This window comes from Oryzias latipes, chromosome 23, assembly GCF_053564925.1.
Source record: "Oryzias latipes strain Hd-rR chromosome 23, Olatipes_Hd-rR_3.1".
NCBI classification, from domain to species: Eukaryota; Metazoa; Chordata; class Actinopteri; order Beloniformes; family Adrianichthyidae; genus Oryzias; species Oryzias latipes.
The window spans coordinates 9,626,972-9,649,510 of NC_136259.1; the positions used below are offsets into that span (position 1 = coordinate 9,626,972).

General features: G+C 41.2%; 1 long non-coding RNA gene across 1 annotated transcript in view; it reads left to right on the forward strand.

The window, feature by feature from the left end:
- Positions 1 to 260: 260 nt before the first annotated feature.
- The window catches only part of LOC144989353 (uncharacterized), a 166,464-nt gene continuing 144,185 nt past the window's right edge, over positions 261 to 22,539 (forward strand). Inside the window, exon 1 of the long non-coding RNA XR_013653497.1 lies at positions 261 to 648. This is a non-coding gene — a long non-coding RNA (uncharacterized LOC144989353). The remainder of the gene's footprint in view (positions 649 to 22,539) is intronic.

Below are 22,539 nucleotides of genomic sequence, written 5' to 3' on the forward strand. Positions count from 1 at the left end.
AAATGTTATTTCTTTTGGTTTTTTTTTACAAACTCAACCTTTTCAATCTTTTCTTAGCAGGATAATGGGTAAACAAAAATAATGCTTTCAAAAGCTGTAAGCAGACAAACCTTACTTCTACAAGTATGGATCTTTAATCAGCAGATGCCATATTTGGCAGCATGAATTCTTTCATGGGAAATGAGCTCATTTTTAGGCAAACTTCATTTTCTGAACAAGGTCATCCAAAGGGGATTTGGTTTGATATTAGAAAGTTTTTTTTTTCATTCATCTTCTTTTACCGTTTATTCCCTTTCGGGGTCACGGGGTTGCCGGAGCCTATCCCGGCCACTTGGGCGTAGGCAAGGGATGCCCTGGACTGGTCGCCAGTCTGTCGCAGGGTAGAATATCCTCAATCACACATCCATTCACTCTCACACTCACACCTATGGACAATTTAGAGTTGCCAATCAACCTATGAAGCATGTTTTTGGACGGTGGGAGGAAGCCGGAGATCCCGGAGAAAACCCACGCATGCACGGGGAGAACATGCAAACTCCACACAGAAAGGTCCCCTGTTGATGTGTTTTTCAGGTCCCCCAGCCGGGACTTGAACCGGGGGCCTTCTTGCTGTGAGGCAAGAGCGCTAACCACTGCGCCACCGTGCAGGTGAAAAATAAATAAATAAATAAATTAGAAAGTTGCAGTCCTGGTTGCAGTTGATGTTCTTAGCTCCATATGTCGACTTTTGAATGCAAATAAAAGACATATAGAGCTAAGAATTAAACTTTTATCCATAACTGTTTATTAAACTAAATAAATGTAAAGCTTAGTTGGCATCACAGAGCATTCTCTGCATGCATTAGCTACACATTTGCTGGACAGAGAAGCAAAGTCTTTCTGTGCTCCAACACTGCCATCCATTGGATGGAATGAGCATCAATCCTGCAGCTTTTGTGTTTTATGTTACATAATATCGGTCAGGATTAGAATGAGAACGTAAACATCAGTTGCTGTTGATTTGTCATGGAGAATCCTAGCAGCTGGTGTGAGGAAGAAGAGACAATAGGAAGATGATGTAAGAGAAAAACAGCAACACAAACTAAAGAAGCTGGTGGTGGATTGTTGATTTTTTTTCTGCATGAGATCATTTACTGCCATCATCTGCTGAGTCCTAAGTCAGCAAAAATCCTGAGTCCTGTGCTTGCCTTCCTCCAAAAAAGAGGAAGACCTAAAGGTGCTGAACGCCGTGGTTTGGACACTGATGTACTGTTGCCTTAACATGCAGCTTTTCAGAAAGACAAAGGTTAAGATAAGGCGTCTTATGATCCAACATTGAGGTCCACCATTATGAGAAAAAAAATTACTCAGAGGGAGATCTGGTGATGAGGAGATGCTCCAAAAATAAAACCAATTTCTAAAATTTCTATCAGTCTTGCAGTTCATCTTAAGTCTATTATCACACATCTCAAAATGCCACAGTGCAGCGACCTAAATGCATGGGATAGGTTTTTCAGCAATTTTGGGAGGTGGCTACCCTGACCACCCTTTGTAATCAGGAGACGTTTTTTTACAAGCGAGTGCCCAGTGGTGCAGAATTATCTACTTTGTATAAACCCTATAAACCCTCAGGCTACCGGGCTGCCCTTACTTTGACATGTTCTCCCTACCATGACAAAGGTGAATAAAGGTGGAAAGATTTCATGTAATCCATGGACACCAGTGAAGATCACAAATTGTACACACATTGAAACAAAAAGGTTCAGCGCACTGTCTAGTGGGTCTAGATGACCCAACTCCCAATGTTAAAGTGCCTAGGATAGCACAAGGGTTAATATGGACAGCCGTCATCTGGAGACAGCTACTCTCTTCCACTCAGAGCTGCTGCCAGCCGGCAATCTAGCTGCTGATGCCTCCCCGTGGTGCAAAGGCATTTGTTATTTGTGACCATTGCATAAGGAAAATGGAACATACGAGAAAATTGGTAAATTTTCAGTTTCCTACTTTTTGGCATTCGGGGCAGACAGCAAAGTAAGAATTTCATTGTGCCAGAGGGTGCCCTTTATCCCGTTCACTTACACCCCTGACCTCCAGGGGAACTCAGGACCCCACAACAATTTATTGTCTTCATCCACAAGAGGGATGTTCCACCTCTCGGCCAGCAGGAGTCATGTTCCCCCATTCAGTCTCAGCCCTGCCTCCAGTGATACGCAGGACCCCATGTCTATTTGTCTTTTTTCTTTGCCCACAAGACTGCGCCATTTTTGTCAATCTTGTTCCACCTCTCTGCCACCAGATGTCTTGTTTTACCCCATTCACTTCCACCCCAGGGCTAGCGGAGTACTCAGCACCACGACCTCTTGGCCACCAGGAGTCCTGTTCGCCCTTTTTACTTCCACCCACTGCCTCCGGGGGCACTCAGGACCCCTCATCTCTTTTTCTTGTCTTTTTTTTGTCTTCTTCCACAAGAGGGTGCCATGCATTCTCTCTGCCACCAGATGGTGCCAACTTTTCAGTTTGTTCATCACCCCCAAAGGTCACCTTTTCCCATTTTTCTCATTCACCTGAGGAATATCTCAGCTCTTTGCTCTTTTACCCTTCTTTCTGCACTGAGATCTGACCTTCAGTCCTTGACTATTTTTATCTACTTATTTTTTTACTGTCTTCCCAGCATTCTGGGGGTAAATGCATTCTTTCCTCCACCAGATGGCACCACCTTCTCAGTTCGCTTTTCCACCCTTATTTACCAGAGGTAGTCTTTTTTTGACTTCCCCCCATTCACCTGAGGAATATATTACTTTTTCTTCTTTTTATGGCCCGCAGCACCAGTCACTGACTGCAAGGACCATATTGTTTTTCGTAACGAGGGTCAAACACTTAAAAAAAGTTTAGAAAGTCAAAAATACGTGTCAAAACGTCCAAAAAACAAAAAGGCAAAATTTGTCAAATGCCTAAAACGACATTACAACTGTGTAGCACAGCAAAAAAAAAAAAAAAACACAGACATACACAACATCACCGCAAAAACGTCCAAATTGTTATTGCAAGCGAAAACCAAAGATTTTTACTTCAAACCCTTGAAAAAGCAGTGGCTTCTTAGGACACCAAAGGAAGATACAAACTATCCTTTAAGATGTCAGGTCTGTTTCACCAGATGATTTCAGAAAACGCCAACAGAAGTCGGGAATCTGTTCTGAGACCAAACAGATGAAGCTGGAACAATTTATTGAACTGTTCGAGAGAATGGCGTAATTGGATCCGCCAAACCATTAGGTGCTTCAACATCCATTTGTAGCAGGTAACATGGATCTCCCAAGAAGCTCTGTAGGAAATAATAGTTTTACTGGCCAGCAAAATCTGTCTTCATCAAAAAGGATAAAAGTGAAAGACATACCGTGCCATTCTGGTAAAGAAAGAAAACTGCTCACTGTCTGGATCATAGGACCAGAATATTACATCAATGGAGCACAAAATAAAGCAAATGAATGCCACAGAGAAAACTTTGGACTCGATTCAAAAGTAAATTGGATTGGAAAAGTAAACATGCGCTGGAGGGATGTCTTGCGTCATTTCAATAGTGAGGTTTCCCGACAAAGGAGTTCTCCAGACAATTTAATGCTCCATGTAAGCAGCAACGACTTGGGGAACACAAATGTATCTTATCTTCTCTGTGAAATGGTGAAGGACTTGAAATGGCTGCCTGATACTTTTCCCAGAATGAAAATTGTGTATTCCTTCATAACTCCTGGCGGAATCTTGATACAGGGGGAATAGATTACGACAGGATTACGGTCAACAAAAAAGTTCAAAGCAGCTTTGAATTATTCAATGGTTTCGTGATAGAGCATCCATAACTGAGACCGTTTAGCCATAGGTTTAAACCAAATGGAAGAAAACTTACTATAGAAGGACTTGAAATGTTTGTAAGCTCCATCTATGACACCCTTGAGCAAATTCTCAACTCGACTTTTTCAAGAGGCCAACCTGAGTCAAATGACAGCACCCCATACGTCCACATCGTTCCAAAGGTGCAGGTAACAAAACCAGAGAAAGAAAACCCCTCAATAGAGTTTGTCAATGAAATGTCTGCAACAGTGAGTGGAGACATCCTTGCTAAAGCACAAAAAGTGTAGTCTAAAAAAGGAAACACATTTCAGAAACAGACTCTGAAAGCTCCTTGCCTGCACCAAAGATGGAGGAAGTTTCGTTGACCTTTGACCTTGGGAACAGCCAAAATCTGGCTCTAGTCTCTGAGGAGGAACTGGATTTGTCCTTTTGCCAGTTTACCAAAAACTGTGATCCAATCTGATCAGATGGAAGAGGACACATCTGGCTCCCCTCAAGTTAGCATTACACGGGACAGCTCACCAACAACCAAAACACATCATTTAGTAGGAGCACCTGATGTCTGGATCATTGGCTCACATTACATTTCAGAAGCAAAGCTTCATTTCAACTGCAACGTTTAGTGGATTGGAAATAAACACTTGTGCTGGAAGGACATTGCTAAAGAATCAAACAATCTCCAAGGAAAAGGTGATGAATTGGAAACAATTCCTCCAACGGTGATTGCAAGTCAGATGGCAGAAAGCTGAGGGTTCTAAAAGAAAAGTATCCTCAAATGAATATAGCTATATACCTCATCAACCCAAGAAGAAATTGGAGATTTGGAAATCCTGCTCGAATGAATAAACTCTGGACCTCTTTGGACCACCATCAAGACATTACTCCCAGAAGAACAACCAGACTGGATAACTTCTTTTGTTGATGATTTTAGTGAGAGTGATTTTCTAAATTGGGTTAACCAAATGATCACAGCAGATTAGATGATGAGCTACTGTAATCTGATGTTTTTTGTGAGGGTTATTGTTTCCTTAAATTAAAGACATGTTTGTTTGGATTAAAAAGTATATACTATTGGTCTGCAATGTTTGCGTTTTCTTGTAGCACATTAGTTCAATATGGATTCTGGAAGTGATTAAGGTGTGTTTTTGTCGAAAAAAACCCAACAACTAAGCAATCACAAAAAATAAAAAAAGTTTAAGTTTATAGGGTCATCATTTTTCTTCTTCTATTCTGTAAAATTTTAATTTTGTGTGAAAAGAAAAATTGGGGGTTTTCCCCCACACAGATACTTTGTAAATTGTGCAATGATTTCATTCGAAAAGAAACAATTGTTTTTTCTGGTGAAGGTGGGGTGGGGGTGGGGGGTTCTTCATGAAATCTGCCCCCTTAGGATAGGTTTTCTTTTGTGTTCAATTTAAAAGTTCATCTTTCCTTGTAAATTTTCATTTTTTTTACAAGATGTTTGGTTTCTTTTACTGTATTTTCAGTTTCAGTTTCTTCTTTTCAAATATAAATGAAAACATAAACACAGGAGTTTAAAAGAGACATATAAAGTAATGCAGTGTGCTTGAAAAGGAGTGGGTTGAAGAGAAATCCTGTGTGATCCCACCCCTTTTTTATAACACCTGATGATGCACATATTTCCGTTTACAGAGATGTACAATGGGCGTGATACTAATTACAGATTTGTACATAACATTCACATTACATTCTGCATCACAACTCTGTAAAAGTGTTTTATTAAACCTTTCTGGCTTTATAAGGTTCTATTAGTGAATTCTCGTAGGGTTTTTTTTTAATACATCTCAACTTTTGCTTTGTTTTAAACCTTCATCCAATCCATTCCATAAATCCACACCACAATTCGATGAACACATTTTCTTTTTTTGTAGTACGAATGACTGCTTTTTGAAATTCTTAGATCGTGACTCCCGTCTCTGTCTCTGAACTTTTGCTGCATGTTTATTGGAAGTAAGTTGTTTCTGGCTTGAAACATGATGAGTGCTGTCTTCAGTTTCACTAGATCCCCTAATTTCAATAAACCCGACTTTAAAAACAGTGGGTTTGTTGTATGTGTCCCATAGTCCACTCCATGAACTATTTGAATTTGAGCTTTGTTTTTTGTAAGATGTGCAAACACTGTAGATATGTTTTATAAGTATTTTAACAAGCATGTGACACAAAAACACGAAACGTGTAGGGGTGTAAGAAAAAATCGATTCGGCAGTATCTCACAATACTTCATTTGGCAATATTTGTATCGATTCAAAATGCTGCCAGGACGATATTTATTTAATTATTTCTGAGCGTCCTTCAGTGTCTGACTCTTGTTGTCCACTTCACCCTCCGACCGCTAGTTGGCAGGAGAGCACATGGAGCCTCTTTGAGCTCTACACCACATAAAACAACAGGAAGACTGCAGCCAGAGGCAGCTTGTTCTGTTGTTATGAAACATGAACTACTTTGTTTTTACTTGAAATGGATACCAAACAGAAACTCTGAGCCATGTTGCTGCCAGTAAGATATAAAACGTGGATTGCTGTGCTTTTTAGCGGCTCAGATAAATACGGCAGCGGCTAATAGGCTAATGCGCAGTGATGAAAGTCTTCTGGGAATTCCCGGAAATCCGGGTTTTTGAGCAAATCGATCGTATCTTCCGGGAAATAAAGACCAGGGGCCTCATTTATAAACATGATGACGCACAAAAGAAGGCGTACGCCATTCTCTACGCAATAGTTGAGATTTATAAAAAGCAAACTTGACGGGAAAATGTGCGGTCCTTCACGCAAGCTCTGACCCAGGCGTACGCACAAAAACAGGTGAAATGAGAAACGGCGACGCCGTCGGCAGATGGAAGAAACACGTGAAAATGACAATACTGCCTCTCAGAAATAACATGAAGACTTCACAAAGCAGGTCTTACAGTTAACAGCCTACACCAACACCCGTTTGATCGATCAGCAGTGAAACAAACAAAAAAAATCCAACGAAAATTACAACAGAAATTCAAATGAACACTTATTTGCAAAAAGAAAAGTGAAATATGTTCTGCAATATTGGCATGTTGTGCAATTCATCCTCATAAATAATATATTTAACAGAACGAAATAATTTACAAAACTGACATTCCCGTCGATGTGTCCGTCTGGCGGAGCAGATATAGGTGCAATCAGACAGACAGATGGATAGATAGAGAGAGATGCATTAATTAGTTTGTTTTATTTTTGATAAAACAACGTATGTCTCGACCATTCAGAAAGCAACAAGAAATTACATTTGCGCTGAACAATTTCTCATTTCCATGTCGATTATTACCGACATCTGTAGCTTGTCAGATGCAATTAAATAGATGCCCCATCACAATGCGTAATGACGCACAATGGCTGATCTTGCACTCTTAGAAGATGTGGCAAATGGAAGAATTCGGAGTGAACGCATCTTTAGACAGCAAAGAGACTTGTTGGCAAACGAGGACGAGTGGCTTATGAGCCGGTTCCGACTTCCTCTGCAGGCTTTTGGGGGTGTGTCACCCGGTGCATCTGGCGCGTCGGCGTCCCCCTGCGCCTCAGTCACCACTCCACTTAAAAGGGATTCCCCAATTATTGCCGCCAGTCTCTCATCAGGAGGGGTCAGCTCGGGTGTCCCCCCCCCCCCCACACACACACACCCGTGGCAGACACGGGTGTGTGTGTGTGTGGGGGGGGGGTTCAGCGCTAGACGTTTTTTTGCCTTGACTTTGATGTCCGACCTTTTCTTTTTTATTTCGGCCACGGTCCGAGGTTGTGAGGCTACAGCATTTTCGGCGTCTGCCGCCGTCTGCCACTCACGTGCCTTTTTGGCATTAGTAATGCCCACACTGTGCCCTCCAAACAACATTTTTCTCCTCTTTTCCACCTCGCCAACGATAACTTCTACTTCACATTGAGTGAAGTTACGTTTTTTTGATTTTCTCTCCGTGTTTGGTTTCGCAATCAATGTATATTCATTTGTGGGCGTTTCACGGACTATTTATGGGCAACTATGGGCGTGTCATGAGGCCGCAAAAGCTGCGCTGCATTTAGAATTGGTTGTGATTTATTAAGGGAAAGATGCGTAGGATGTGCGTGCGCACGGTTTTATAACTCTGAATATTTCTGTGCGTACGCACGACCTACGTTTCATCCGTACGCCACTTCTGACGCAAATCCTACGCAAAGTTTTATAAATGAGGCCCCTGGGGCCTCATTTATAAAACTTTGCGTAATTTTTGATTTGTGTGTTCATTTGAATTTCTGTTGTAATTTTCGTTTTTTTTTTTATTTGTTTCACTGCTTATCGATCAAACGGGTGTTCATGTAGGCTGTTAATTGTAAGACTTGCTTTGTGAAGTCTTCATGTTATTTATGAGAGGCACAATGGTCATTTTCACATTCACGTGTTTCTTCCATCTGCCGACGGCGTCGCCGTTTCTCATTTCCCCCGTTTTTGTGCGTACGCCTGGGTCAGAGCTTGCGTGAAGGACCGCACATTTTCCCGTCAAGTTTGCTTTTTATAAATCTCAACTATTGCGTAGAGAGTGGCGTACGCCTTCTTTTGTGCGTACGCAACGTTTATGAATGAGGCCCCTGATCTCTATGGACAAATCGCTTTCCGGATGAAAAAATTGTCTGACATTGGCGAATTTTTGCTTTATTTTCCATATATTACTCCGTGGATCGCTCTCTCTATGGGCGCGGCTAACTTGTCTTCCCAGCCTAATTGACCAATGACGGGACGTTTTAGTTGATTTCGGATGCGTCGATGGCTCTGATTGGCTCTGTGTGTACCACTTGGTCAGCGGACCCACGCTAAACTTTCACAAACAAATCTGAAGAGTTTGCGATTAAATTTGTGTTAAAATAATGGCGGGCATCGTCCTTATTGAGCGCGGTCATGACCTCAGTTGTGAGAAGAAGATAAAAACAAATTTAAGTGGTCTTGGCTGGAGGAAAAAGACAAATGTGGCGATTTCTTTTCAACGTATGTTCTTAATTTCAGAATTTCACTCTCCGTTCTAATACAATTAATTACGGTGGAAATTATGCATAGATTAAGTAAGGGTAATGGCTGATGAAGTATGCGTTATTACTTTTTTCGCGTCGGACGGTTGCCTCTGCGAAGTGCGTTAAAGTAATAACGCACACTTAGGCCATTAACCCGCTTATACCATGGTCACTTACGAAAGCAATACATATTAACCAGTTTTTAGTCCTTAATTGTTTTGTTTTTTTGATTTGGATTGCTTTTTTCACAAAAAGCGGACTATATCGCGCCGCATCACGTAACACATAGTCCGTCGCACAGCACCACCGCTGTAGTCAAGATTCAACGATATCTATATATGCTGATCGTCCCGATGGGTTGAATAAAGCATCAGTTCAGAGAGAAAGTTTACCTCTTACTGCTTGTTGTTGTCCAAATGATGAAGCAAAAGGTTGTTTTAAAGAAGCCGGCACAGTGATACAATAATTTAAGCTAGGTGACCGGAATATGGTTTTAATGCACACCCAGCAGCCAATCAGAATCGAGTATTCAACCGGACCACGGTATGAAACATGCTTATACATTGTTTGAAACCCCCCTTGTAGATTTTCTTGATCTGACTGCAGAATAACCGACCACACTGATCAAAACTGAAACATTTGAATACATTTCTCTATCTAATTTATTTGTATTTCCTAATGACCAATATTTAGTTCAGTTTTGCTCAAAAACATATTATTGACAGTAATTATAATTATAAGTATTTGGTGGTTTGGACCCACACTCCCTTAAAAAAGAATGTTTACAATGTTTAATTTTGTTTGTATGTTTGTTTTGATATTTCCCAGATTACTAAGTGTTGGTGTTAAAGAATTGATGTATTATGTTATAGAAAGATAGTTTAAAGCAGATCCCATATTTTGATGTAATTATAGTTTGAGGGAACAGTATTTCTAAAGCAGAAATCGTTCAAATAAATAAGGGACTTTCATAGAATATCATAGTTACTGGTGTTCTTTTTGCCATTTGGGGCTTTGATGTTACTGCATTTTAGCAATTGTATGTTTTGTAGTTTTTAGGAAAAGCTTAGATTGTAGGATTGTGTTACTTTTAGCAATTATCCAAATTCTTTTGCAGGACCAGCAAGTCAAACTAGGAGTTTGAATGTTAAATCATGATGCTCCAATTAGTCTTAGTTTCTTGATTAAGATGTACCAGAATGCATCTAAGATTTTTCAAAAATTTCGCTCCGTGCCCGCCATATCGCTCAAAGAAAAGTTCAGGGATTTTTTCCTTGCCTGACTTTCATCATTGAATGCGCTTAGCATCGGCTAAAATGCTATCGGCAAAGCGGGCCAAAGTTCTGCAGAACCTCCCAGCAACAGATTCTAGTTTAGCGACCTGTTGGATCAATGGGATGTGTACTACGCTCTGAAAAAAGGCCGACATCGCCAGATCGTGGCGAGGAGCGTTACCAGTTATTTCTGTGTGTGAGAAACGTGGCTGCAGCAGGTGCAGCAGAGCAGATTGTAAACATAAAAAGCCCCTTTTTTGTCACATTAAAGCAACTTTCCTTCGTTCTGTAATGCTGCCTCATCATCACATCATATTGTTTCTGGAAAAAATCAGTGTGTCCCCCCCACCCCACCCTTTATTTTTGAAGCACCATTCAGGCTCCTGAACTGTTTAAAAGCACTAGAGAAGCTATATTAATGCTGAAAATAAACAGCATTTTATTTTCCCAAAATAAACTTATTGGTTAAGGCTCATTCATTATTTGTTTTTTCTTACACTGAAAAATATATATAATGTTGACTGTTCCCTTTCTATATTTTATCTTACCAAAATAAAAGCACTATGAATTTGCTTTGGTAAACGCAACTTATATATGAGATACAATTGCAGTGCTCAACATTGTGATCATTAAATAAACTGAATTTGACCATTTTATTACAGTGGAAGACATTAAAGTTCAGGTTTAGTTTTTTCAAAGTCATAATTAAAAAAACAGAAAGGAAATATGTTTCAGTAAAATATCGGGATATGTATCGTATCGCGGGGCACGTATCAGGATACATATCGTATCACCAGACTCTTGCCAATACACACCCCTAGTAACGTGTGATAGTTTTAAAAGTTAATAGATTGACAATTATTCCTAATTTATTTGATCATTTTAAGTTGCATGCTGGTTGGACTACACCGCGCTACGCCAGCGGGATCCTCGGCCTGTCCTTCCTCCGCGGAGCTTGGCGGCTGGCAGCGGTGTGACACCGCACTACCGACGGCGGAGCATGCCTGTCGCTAGCGCAGACCCACCGTCGCTCAGTGAGCTTAGTCCGCCACAGCCGCGCTCCGCCATGCCGTCGCCTGGAACGTCGCAGGGAACGTGTTGATCTAATCTAATACATTTTTTTTTCAAATGTTAATCCATATGACTTATAATAAAGCTGCTCAATAGCCCTGGCCCTGTTGTCCTGCTACAACAAAGATGATCTTCCTGCTGACACTGTCCGTTCGCAGCCGTCTATCTGCATGTCTGCATTTAAAGCACGAAGAGATCATTTGTCATTAAAATGCAGGAAAAAACTGACTTTTTTCTTTAGAAATCCATTTTTAGTTCACCCTCTGTGTTAATACAAAATGATTGAGCAACTTGCTGTCACATTTGAACGTTTATCAGAAGCTTTATTGAAGCAGGAAGTCCGAATCTGTGAAGATATTTCTAACTTTACCAAGTTCTCCGAATTCTGCACTCTGATTGGTTGACTCTGCCTCCTCTTACCCTCCCTCCCCCCCAGTCCCATTATCGGACACAGATCAGTTTAGACACAAGTTTCTCGCAAGGAATGTGTCAAAATTCAGAGCACAGTTGTATCGCACCTGTGATTTGCGCCAGCAGATTCGAGCACACGCAGAAGCACATTTGAGCAGTTGGAATCACAGATTTGAAGTTGTAACTCTAAATGAACACATGCAAATGGAAATTTGTCAGTTCACAGCAGAAGATTTTTACACACTGATGCGTATTTTTGATGCACAAGTATTCACATTCTATATTACAAGTTCTCAAATCAAATCTACAAGTGCATTCTTTTTGGAGCATTTTTACCTTCATAATTTTTTTATAATTTCAGAGGACTAGCAAACTAAAGTCTCTGGACTTGGGCCCTTCTTGACTTAAACAGGGGCGCTGCCATATTGGATAACTAAAACTGCCATCTATGGGATAAAGCAAAACCCATGAAATAGAGGCACAAGTCCAGGAATTTGTATTAATGCATTTTAAATGTCAAGCATAGTCAATACATTACAATGGACTTGGGACTTTTTTGCACACAATCAGATAGCTTTTCCCTTGAAGACCATAGAACATATAATATCTCTATTTTAAAAAATTGTGGACTTGGGCCCCTTTTGAACTAACTGATTCAATTGGGTTTTGGACGATTGCTTTATTTAAATGATTGTAAATTAAGAACAGGCTAAATGAATGCTGTTAGAAAAAGCTTGTAGTTGTTATGTAGAAGCTATCAGCAGGGCACAAGCTCCGCTACATTCTGATGCATCCACTTGCAGACACATAGATCCATGAACGCCTTTGTGTTCCCCGACTGGCTCAAAACTGCACAGCAGGACAGCACCAATATTTGTTCGCCATTTTTGTTGCACGAATAACAATAGATGTGTTTGTGAGGGCCTGTAAGCCAGCAGGAGAGAGAGCAAACAGATGGATGACGGGGAGTGAGTGCGGGCTTGCCCAGTGCCAACAGTCCTGCCCACAACCTGGAGGTGAATTTCTCTTAAACTTTTGCCGCTCCATAGAAACTTTGTTCAGCGAAACAGCATTGTGCATGACGTGTGGATTCATCTAAAGTTGAAAGTATCTTCTGATGGGCCATTTTCTTCTCTGGCTTCTCTTCCTCCTCCTCTTCCTCTATAAAGTGATATCTATGCCACCACCTTGCAAACAAAACATTCTAAGTAGCGAATGTAAATATTAAATATTTTCTTTCAAAAACTTTTGTTTTGCTCGGAAAATTTTTTTTTTGCTATTTGTGATATCAAAATAAATGAATTTGCTGAATTTTTAAAATAGATACCATTTTCATGTTGAACCTTGTAATTCCATTGATAAAACTTTGGAATATCTGTTTTTCTCGTGTCAGTATTACAAGGATTAGTCATTAGGAGTTGGATTAACTTTAAACTTTGCATTCCCTCATTTAGACATGTAAAGATTTAAGAACAATTTAGATTCATCATTCCCCAATATTACTAACATTACATTAAAACACTTGCTAAATATGTCATTCACTGCTGTAAATTGTTCAACGCTTGTGTATTTTCTTTAGAAATTGCCAGTCCACCTACTCTTGATTGTCATTTCAGAAATATTGACCTGGGACATGAATGTAATTTCTGGCCATTCTTTTTCTTCAGATCTGTAGATCTAAAAATGAACTTTGATTCCCATTATCGAAAACCAGCACATGGACCTCTACCCAGAGCTTCAGCCGTGGACTTGCTTTCCTCTTCAAGCACAGACAAAATAGCTTGAGATCAAGAATGTTCATGTTTGCATCAAAATAAAAAGAATCCAAAAAATAATCACTTGATTAATAAAAATGTGACTGCAACATAAAAAGCACATTCTCAGGTCAATCATTGTTTTTTTCAATTAAAATGTTTAAAACAAAGTATTGTACATGCTCATGACCGGGGCAGAAACAATAATACACTCTGTCCTAACACTATAAACCCAACACAAGCACAAGATTCATGCATTCATCTTGTAGTTCACTAAAGTTCTGGCACTTCATTTTGAAAGGTTCAAGGTGGGTGGTTCCTGAATCTGAGGTAGTCGAACCTCAGATTCAGGAACAACAGTGCGGTTTCCGTCCTGGTCGTGGAACAGTGGACCAGTTCTACACCCTATCTAAGGTGCTGGACGGATTGTGGAAGTTTGCTTATCCAGTCCATATGTGTTTTGTGGATTTGGAGAAGGCGTTTGACCGCGTTCTCCGTGGTATCCTGTGGAGGGTGCCCCAGGGTGTATGGGGTCCGGTCTCTGTATGACCAGAGTAGGAGCTTGGTTCGCATAGCCGGCAGTATTTTAGACCTGTTCCCAGTCCACGTTGGACTCTGGCAGGGCTGCCCTTTATCACCGGTTCTGTACATAGTTTTTATGGACAGAATTTCTAGGCGCAGCCAGGGGACGGAGGGGGTCTGGTTTGGGGACCACAGGATTTCCTCTCTGCTTTTTGCAGATAATGTTGTCCTGTTGGCTTCATGGAGCGAGGACCTCCGGCATGCATTGGGGCGGTTTGCGGCAGAGTGTGAAGCAGCACCGCTAAATCTGAGGACTTGGTTCTCGACAGGAGAAAGGTAGTTTGCCATCTCTCGGTTGGTGGAGTGTCCCTGCCCCAGGTGGAGGAGTTTAAATACCTTGGGGTCTTGTTCACGAGTGAGGGAAGACCGGAGTGTGAGATTGACAGGAAGATAGGAGCGGCGTCCGTAGATATGCGGTCGCTGTATTGGTCCTTTGTGGTGAAGACAGAGCTGAGCTCAATTTACCGGTCAAACTTCGTTCCAATACTCACGTATGGTAATGAGCTATGGGTCATGACCAAAAGAACGAGGTCCCGAATACAAGCAGCTTCCTCTGCAGGGTGGCCAGGTGCTCCCTTAGAGATAGGGTGGGAAGCTCGGTCACCCGCGAAGAACTCGGAGTAGAACCGCTTCTCCTCCACATCGAAAGGAGCCAGTTGAGGTGGCTCGGGCATCTAGTCTGGATGCCTCCTGGACGCCTCCCTGGAGAGGTGTGGCGGGCATGTCCCACTGGGCGGAGGCCCCCCGGGGAAGACCCAGGACATGCTGGAGAGACTATGTCTCTTGGCTGGCCTGGGAACGCCTAGGGGTACCCCCAGAGGAGCTGGAGGAAGTGGCTGGGGCGAGGGAAGTCTGGGCATCTCTGCTTAGACTGCTGCCCCCGACCCGGTCCCAGATAAGCAGAGGAAGATGGATGGATGGATTGATGGATGGATAAGGTGGGTGGTGAGAGTGGTGAGAGCGGCGGTGGTGCCTAGAGGCGGACGGCGAAGGACGGTGGTGAGTAGAGGCGGGTGGCGAGGGCGGGTAGCGCCTGCGGGCCATACAACGTTGCTTGCGGCTTTCATTTTTTATTGTTTTCTCTTTCTGCACCAGTTTGTCACTGACTCTGTGTCTATCTATTGTGTCTACCTACTTTTCTTCCTTACTCCACTGTTTAAAGTAGTCCTGTTGTTCTTCTCTTAAAGTATCGCTCTTCTTTTCCTGTTTGTTTTCTCTTACTGCTCTGGGATGTTAGTCTGTTCGTCAAGCTGCACCATTTTTGTCTGTTTTGTTCAACCCTGACACATATGCGGGTACCCTCTGCAAGTCACCCTTTTGGACTTTTGCTGAACAAACACCCAATTGCCTTGAGGGAGCACTGCCCTTTCTCTGCCACCAGATGGTACCAACCTCTTAAGTTTGTTTTTCCACCATTTTCCTCTATAGGTCATCTTTTTCTTTGTCCTTTTGTCATCTGGGGAATATATCAGCTGTGACTTTTTTTTTAAACTTGTCCTATCCAACAGCTGAGCAAACAGATGAGAGCTGAACCTAACTGTAATGATTATAAACATCCAGCAACTTGTTGCTTAATGCTGCTTCATGGTTTTACCCTCTATTGCAACTGTGGTTGTATTTTGTTTTGTTCTTTCTTGTTGTTCTGGGTATCTTGTTTGTATCAGAGTGGGACTTTGTTGTGTTTGTGGAACTTTGCGTCTGTCTGATTAGGGTTAAGGTTTTGGTTAGAAATGGTTCATATAGCATACATACATATAACATGTCAGAGATGGTGCAAGGCCATGGAGAGACTTGTAAAAAAGCAGATCTGCCTTAAAGTCTATTCTTTGAGCTACAGGAACCCAGTGCAGAGACCTGGTTCCTGACTTCCTGGTTCTAGTCAGGACTTGAGCAGCAGCGTTACGGATACACTGAAGCTGGTTTACAGCTTGTTTGGGGTAGCCAGTGAGCAGGCCGTTACAGTAATCCTACCTGCTGGAGACAAATGCATGAATAAGTGTCTCCAGGTCTGGCATTGACACTATGTTTTTTGTTTTGGCAATGTGTTTTAGATGGTAAATGCTGCTGATGTTACTGACTTGACATGGCTGTTAAAGTTCAGGTCAAAGTCAAGGATTACTCCTAGGTTTCTAACTTGATTTGAAGGTTTCAGAGACAGACAGTGAAGGTAAATCCTGAAATCATCTCTTCGTTTCTTTGGACTAAAGACGATGACTTCAGTCTTCTCCAAGTTTAGCTGGAGGAAGTTGTTTTGCATCCAATCACTGATCTGCAATAACTGAGAGAATCCACTGGCCAATATTTACCTGCTGTCAGTGACACACAGGTCTGACTATAGTTGTGAAAAGATAAGAATGCCACCTGGATAAAAAGGTCCCAGTGATAGAAACGTTAAAAAACCTGACTGTGGCACAGCAAGAGGTTACAGAAGCCAAAATCGTCATCCCTATGGTCAGCCCACTACAAGAAAAAGCCGCCCTCCATCATATCTACGAATTGGAACACACATCCCTCTTCTAAGTAACCTCTTTCAGACAGACAGGGACAAGCGCCACTAGACTGCAGATACAGCCAAGAAGATGCTAAGGCACTGGAGCTCATGGGCAGCCCTTGTGCTATCCTAGGCACTTTAACATCGGGAGTTGGGTCATCTAGACCCACTAGACAGTGCGCTGAACCTTTTTTCTTCAATGATTTGTGATCTTCACTGGTGTCCATGGATTACATGAAATCTATCCACCTTTATCCACCTTTGTCATGGTAGTAATAACACGTCAATGTAAGGGTGGGGTCATCTAAGATAGTACAAGGGTTAAATGAACTCTTCACCTAAACCAGAGGTTCTTTTTTTGGGACAACTCCTCCTGCTTAACAGAAGACTTACCTTCATTCCACTGAAAGGGAACAAGGAAGACATTGAACAATCCAAGTGCCTCTCCATGAGGTTTAGCTCCTTCTCCCTTTCTGTCCAGCAGAGGGAGGTGATGAGTAACCAAATTCTACCTTTAAATGTTCTAATTCTAAACGTTATTTTATTTAAACGGCACCATTTTTATCTGACCCTCAATTTAACAATCTATTCATTTGGTCCTAATCTTAACCATCTCCATTATATAGCCCTAAATTTAACCAAAGAAAAAAATTAAAATAAAAGGAGATGAGGGTAAGACAAAAACAGCCATGCATATTTCAGCTGTGGACACACCATGGAGCTCTAAATTCCCTAACCCTAACCGCTAACCCTTCCCCTTCCCCTTCCCCCACATACATGTATTATTTTATCCCAAATATTGATACTTATTTGCGAGGAGGGAGGATGACCTGTAGACTGGGTGTCAAGATGGCCTGAAAAACAAAATCACGCCACCTTCTGCAATGTGATTTTCAATCAATTTCCACAACCCAACCCATCCACGACCCAACCCACAGACTACTAACAACACTCCCCTCTATTCTTACCCTTTTTCCCTTAACCCCCCCCCCCCCCCCCACCCCAATCCTAACCCTGACTCATCATTCCAAAAGATTCAATTTTATTCATAATAAAAATAAACAGCCTGTTCACAAAACAAATATAGTGGAGGGAATAAAATCTATCAGAAGTATGTTTTTGAAATATCCTGATCATAAAAGACCTGACAAGGAGCAGCAACAACTTTTAGAAATGAACCTCAAACTAATTTTTTTCAAGATCAATTATGATGTCTTCTTACAAATTAAAGGGACTGCAACAGATAAGAAATTTGCTCTAGCGTATGCAAATATTTTTATGGAAGAATGGGAAACTTCAGCACTGCAAAAATATTTACTGATACCATTTTGTTACATACCTGGAAGACATTTGGGGAGTATGGACCCATTCTGAGCGGGATTTGAGATGTTTTTGAAGACACTTAACAGTCACAATGCATCTATAAAATTAAAATCCGTGGCTACAAATTTTCTTTTGATTTTTTGGACACAAAATTTAAAGGAGAAACTTTCCGCAACACTCACCGACTGGACAACATTTTTTTTTTCAAACCTACAGTTACGTGTGCTCTCTTACATAAAACCCAGTTTTCATCCAAGAGATACTTTGGTTGGATTAATCAAATCGCAGGTCTTAAGATTTTACAGAATCAGCAACCAGCAATTCTATTTCAGGCCATATACAAAAACATTGTTTGCAACCTTGGCCACTAGGGGGCACTCTCGATCTTTTTTAAGAAAGTGTTCAAACTCTCTTCTTGAAGCCAGATCTTTCTGGATGCAAATCTTTCACCTATTATCAAGTAACATTTTCTCCATTGTAGCTGTTAAGTCATCAGAATCTCGTTCAGGAGACCACACAGTCATTGGAACTTTCAGAAAAAATAAAAATCTTTGGAACCAATTAAGGTAAAAAATCTCTTTCTGAAATTAAACCCTATCCAGGGGTCGCTCACAATTTTTCAGCCCAAAAAAAGTGGCTTTACAGCTCTCACAACCAAAATGTTTACCCCTCAGCAACGAGGGGCACTCCTGTGGGTTGGAGTATGTGGGGGAAACAGGAAACACCGTATTTGTCAGGTTCATCCAACACAGACACAACATACCCACAAAAACACCCACGTACACATTGTCTCACACTTCATATCCAATGGTAAGGAATGTTTAAGTGAGTCAGTAATCCAGACCAACCCCAGATTTACGAAAGCTCAGAGACGGAGAGCTGTACGAATTTGGATAACAGAAATAGAAACTACTCATCTGAAAGGACTCAAAGAGTCTTTAACGACCTCAATATTCAAATTCATATTTCATCTACAATTCTTCTACCCCCATGCACCCTCCCCCTCAATTTTCTGACCTTAACCCCTGTGCTTAATCTAACCCTAACCTCTCTTTTTGCCCTGACCACAATCTATTTAGGGAAAAGGTCACATGAAATCCAAAAAGGTTGGAAGGGCAATGTGCTTCCCCCACATACATTTATTCTTTTATCCCAATTATGGATATTTATGTAGGAGAAGGTTGTGCTAAGATGGCCTGTGCAATAAGGTCACCGGCTTTTTTCCCTTGACCTTTAGATGGATTTGAAGTAATTCAGTATGCAGTGGATGTAAAGAGAATCCCCATTCTGTATGTAAATAACCAACTTACATGCATTTTGTTTTAGAACACGATTTATTTATAGAACTTATATATAGAAACAATTTTTACTTTGGAAATTATTAAAGGTTTACAAATATCTTAACTATCATGTGGTTATTGTGTGATGCTATGTAATTGCTTTAGGCAACATTTATTAATGCTTTGAAATGAATTATGTAACGTTCAGTAATAAACAGTTAACGGCTAACAAATGCACTAAGTAATGCAATGAGTAATGCAAAGTAATGCATAAAAGTGGCTGATAACACATTATCTATCCATCCATCCATCTATCCATCATCTTTTTCCGCTCCTCTGGGTCCGGGTTGCAGGGGCATCAGGATAAGTAAATATGCCCAGACTTCCCTCTCACGCTCCCTCCTTCACCTGGGGGAGCACTCCATGCACCCAGAGAGGGCACATTACCTTTGACCTGCTTGGTCAAGAAACTTGACCACAGACTTAGCTCTGCGGACCCTCATCCCAGCTGCTTCACACTCAGCTATAAACTGCCCCACTGGATACTGGTGATCCTGGCTTTATAAAGCACAACATCATCTTCAACATGAACTTCAAAGTGCAGAGAGAGAATGAAACTAGACCCTCTCCAGCCCCTGGCTGCACCCAGGAATTATGTCCATAAAGATTATGAACAGAACCGGTAACAAAGGGCAGCCCTGCTGGAGTCCAACATGCACGGCAAGCATGTCCAACTTACTGCCGGCTATGCAAACCAAGTTCCTGCTCGGGTTATACAGAGACTATAAAACCCTCAGTGAAGCTTCCTGGACCCCATACTCTCCAAGCACCCTCCACAGGACACCACGGGGATGTGGACAAACATCTTTTCCAAATCCACAAAACACATCTACACTGCATGAGTGAACTCCCACGAACCCTCCAGCACTCTAAAGAGGGTGTATAGCTGGTCCACTGTTCCATGACAGGACAGAAACCGCACTGTTATTCATGGATCTGAGGTTTGGCTATCAGACGGATTCTCCTCTGCAGAAGATAAATATTTAATGGTTAATTGATGTTTAGCTATGCATGGACTAATATTAATAAAGTGACACTGATTGTAAATGGTAAATGGCGTATACTTATATAGCGCCTTTCTTCCTACAAGGACAAAGCACTTTACAGTCCCGGACCCATTCACCCAGTCACACACACACATTCACACACTGGTGGCCGCTCCGCTGCCAAACACAGGCTTAACCCCACCAGAGGCAAGGTGGGGTTAAGTGTCTTGCCCAAGGACACTTCGACTCATGGGCGTGCAAGGTGGGAATCGAACCTGCAATATTACGATCATGGGTCGACCGCCCTACCGCTGCACCACGGCCGCCCAATTGTAAAGTGTTACTCCGAATTTTTTTTCACCCCAGAACTAGCCTATAACATGACAATAACAATTATTCTTATTATTATTAATTATTGCCTATAACAATAATGAAAGCAGTTTTGTTATTTCCTGGCTTTAGTGAACACAATACATAAACAACAGTCTGTCCAATCTGAGAGGATAAATCCTATCTATGGTGGGCCATATTTGGTAAAAAGTGCAAAAGAAAAGCAAAACCACACCAAACAACAAACCAAACATGACAATAAATTACAAAGAAAAAAAACATTTCTTACAACCATGGAAAGAGAAATTAAATGGTATATACTGAAGGCATAGAGGCATAGAAGGAATGGTAGAGCAAAGTTAGATGAGAAGGGAGGTGCCTTGGTTACGGGGACGGATAAAATAGAAAGAGACAAAGAAAGAGAGATCCATTTATTAATACAGCAAGATCCCACCTCTCTCGTTTTGATGATTTGGACACATTTCTAATTAGGACAGAATCCCTTAGGTTGGATGGAATAGACATAAAGATGGAATGGGGGATGTGAGAAGATCCAGGGAATAAAGTTATATTTATATCTGTCTTGAATAAATTGTCTTCTATTTGATCTTTTGATAATCTCTTGGGATCCACATTTTAAATTCCCCTTAGCTCTGGCAGAATAAAAGAATGTGTGATATTATATGCAAGGAAGTTTACTAAACCGGTCACCCATCTTTCCTTATCCCTTCTCTACATCTGAAAAAATGCAAATTAATAAAAATAAGAAATACCCATTATACTTAGATGAGGTGCTCCTTGCCCTTAGTGGCTCTAGTTTTTGTTAGTAAAAATGTAGGACAGCAGACTTAGTGGTAGAAAGGTAAACATTTAATAATATTAGACTCTAACTTGACAAAAACTAAGGCAGGACAAAAGAGTGACGAAACATTTTGATGTGACATCCCTTATCAAGGCTTTGAAGCATTTGTTGAGGAGAGGGAACAATTCTCCAATGCATGTATCTAGGCTTGTTTCATTTAGGGGAGGAGCTTAAAATGATGGCGTCCAAAGCTTCGCTGCCGGGGATTATCACATGCATGATTCAGGAAGTGGTACAGATTTTGCCGTTAGTTTTGGGTGTGGGTGATCATCAATCTGAACCTGATGTGACTGACACGGAAAAACCCATAAAAGAAACATAACCAAAACAAAGCACTAGGGATGGACTGGCAACCTGTCCAGGGTTTTACCCTGCCTTTCCCCCCCCTACTGTAGCTGGGATGGGCTTCAACAACCCTGTGACCCCAAAAGGGATTGAGTAGGTTCCGAAAATAGATGGATGGACCAAAACTCAACCCAAGGGTGTCACGGGGCTATCAGGATGACCCAGATGCAGGACCAGAAGACACGCCACAGTGAGAACTAAAGTATTTAATAACAAAACCCATACTACAAAATCAACTCAAAAAGCTAGAGCTGGAATTGAACAAGCTGCATAGCGATACAGAGTGCAGAAACAGAACCACTTCAATACAGCTCAAACAAATTCACCTAAAGTGCTGGCAGCTTTGTGCCACTCCATGGAGGGCCACCAGGAAGAGCGCGGAGTCCTCCAGGATAGCCACAGCCAACCTGCACAGAGAAACAAAGGGCACAATCTACGCAAACGTAACTATTTGAAACAAGTGCAATTTCCTTTAAACTTGACAAAAACTGAAAGAATACAATATTTATAGAAATTAAATATTTTTATATGATTTGTTCATGTGTTTATTATTATGTTAAACAACATCTAATTACAAAAACTGACCACAATAGAATTAGTGAATACAAAGATAAATGCCAGCCTATTCCAATTTTCTTTTGAAAACGTTTTTGTTTTTTGTATTTTTCAAGGCAGTTCTTATTTCCTTGTTACTATTTTTCACAAGGTAACAATCAATTTTGTTTTTTACATCTTTGAATTGCTTTGAAAAATACAGTCTTCTCACTGATATCCAATATTCCTTAAATTTTGTTCTGCTTTCAAATTCAAAGCTACGTTCACACTAAACTTGATTTGCTTGGGGTTGCATCCAGTTTCAATCTTAGGAAAATTTACAGACGCAAATAGAGGTCCTGTTACACGTTTTGAGCATCAGGCATGGCA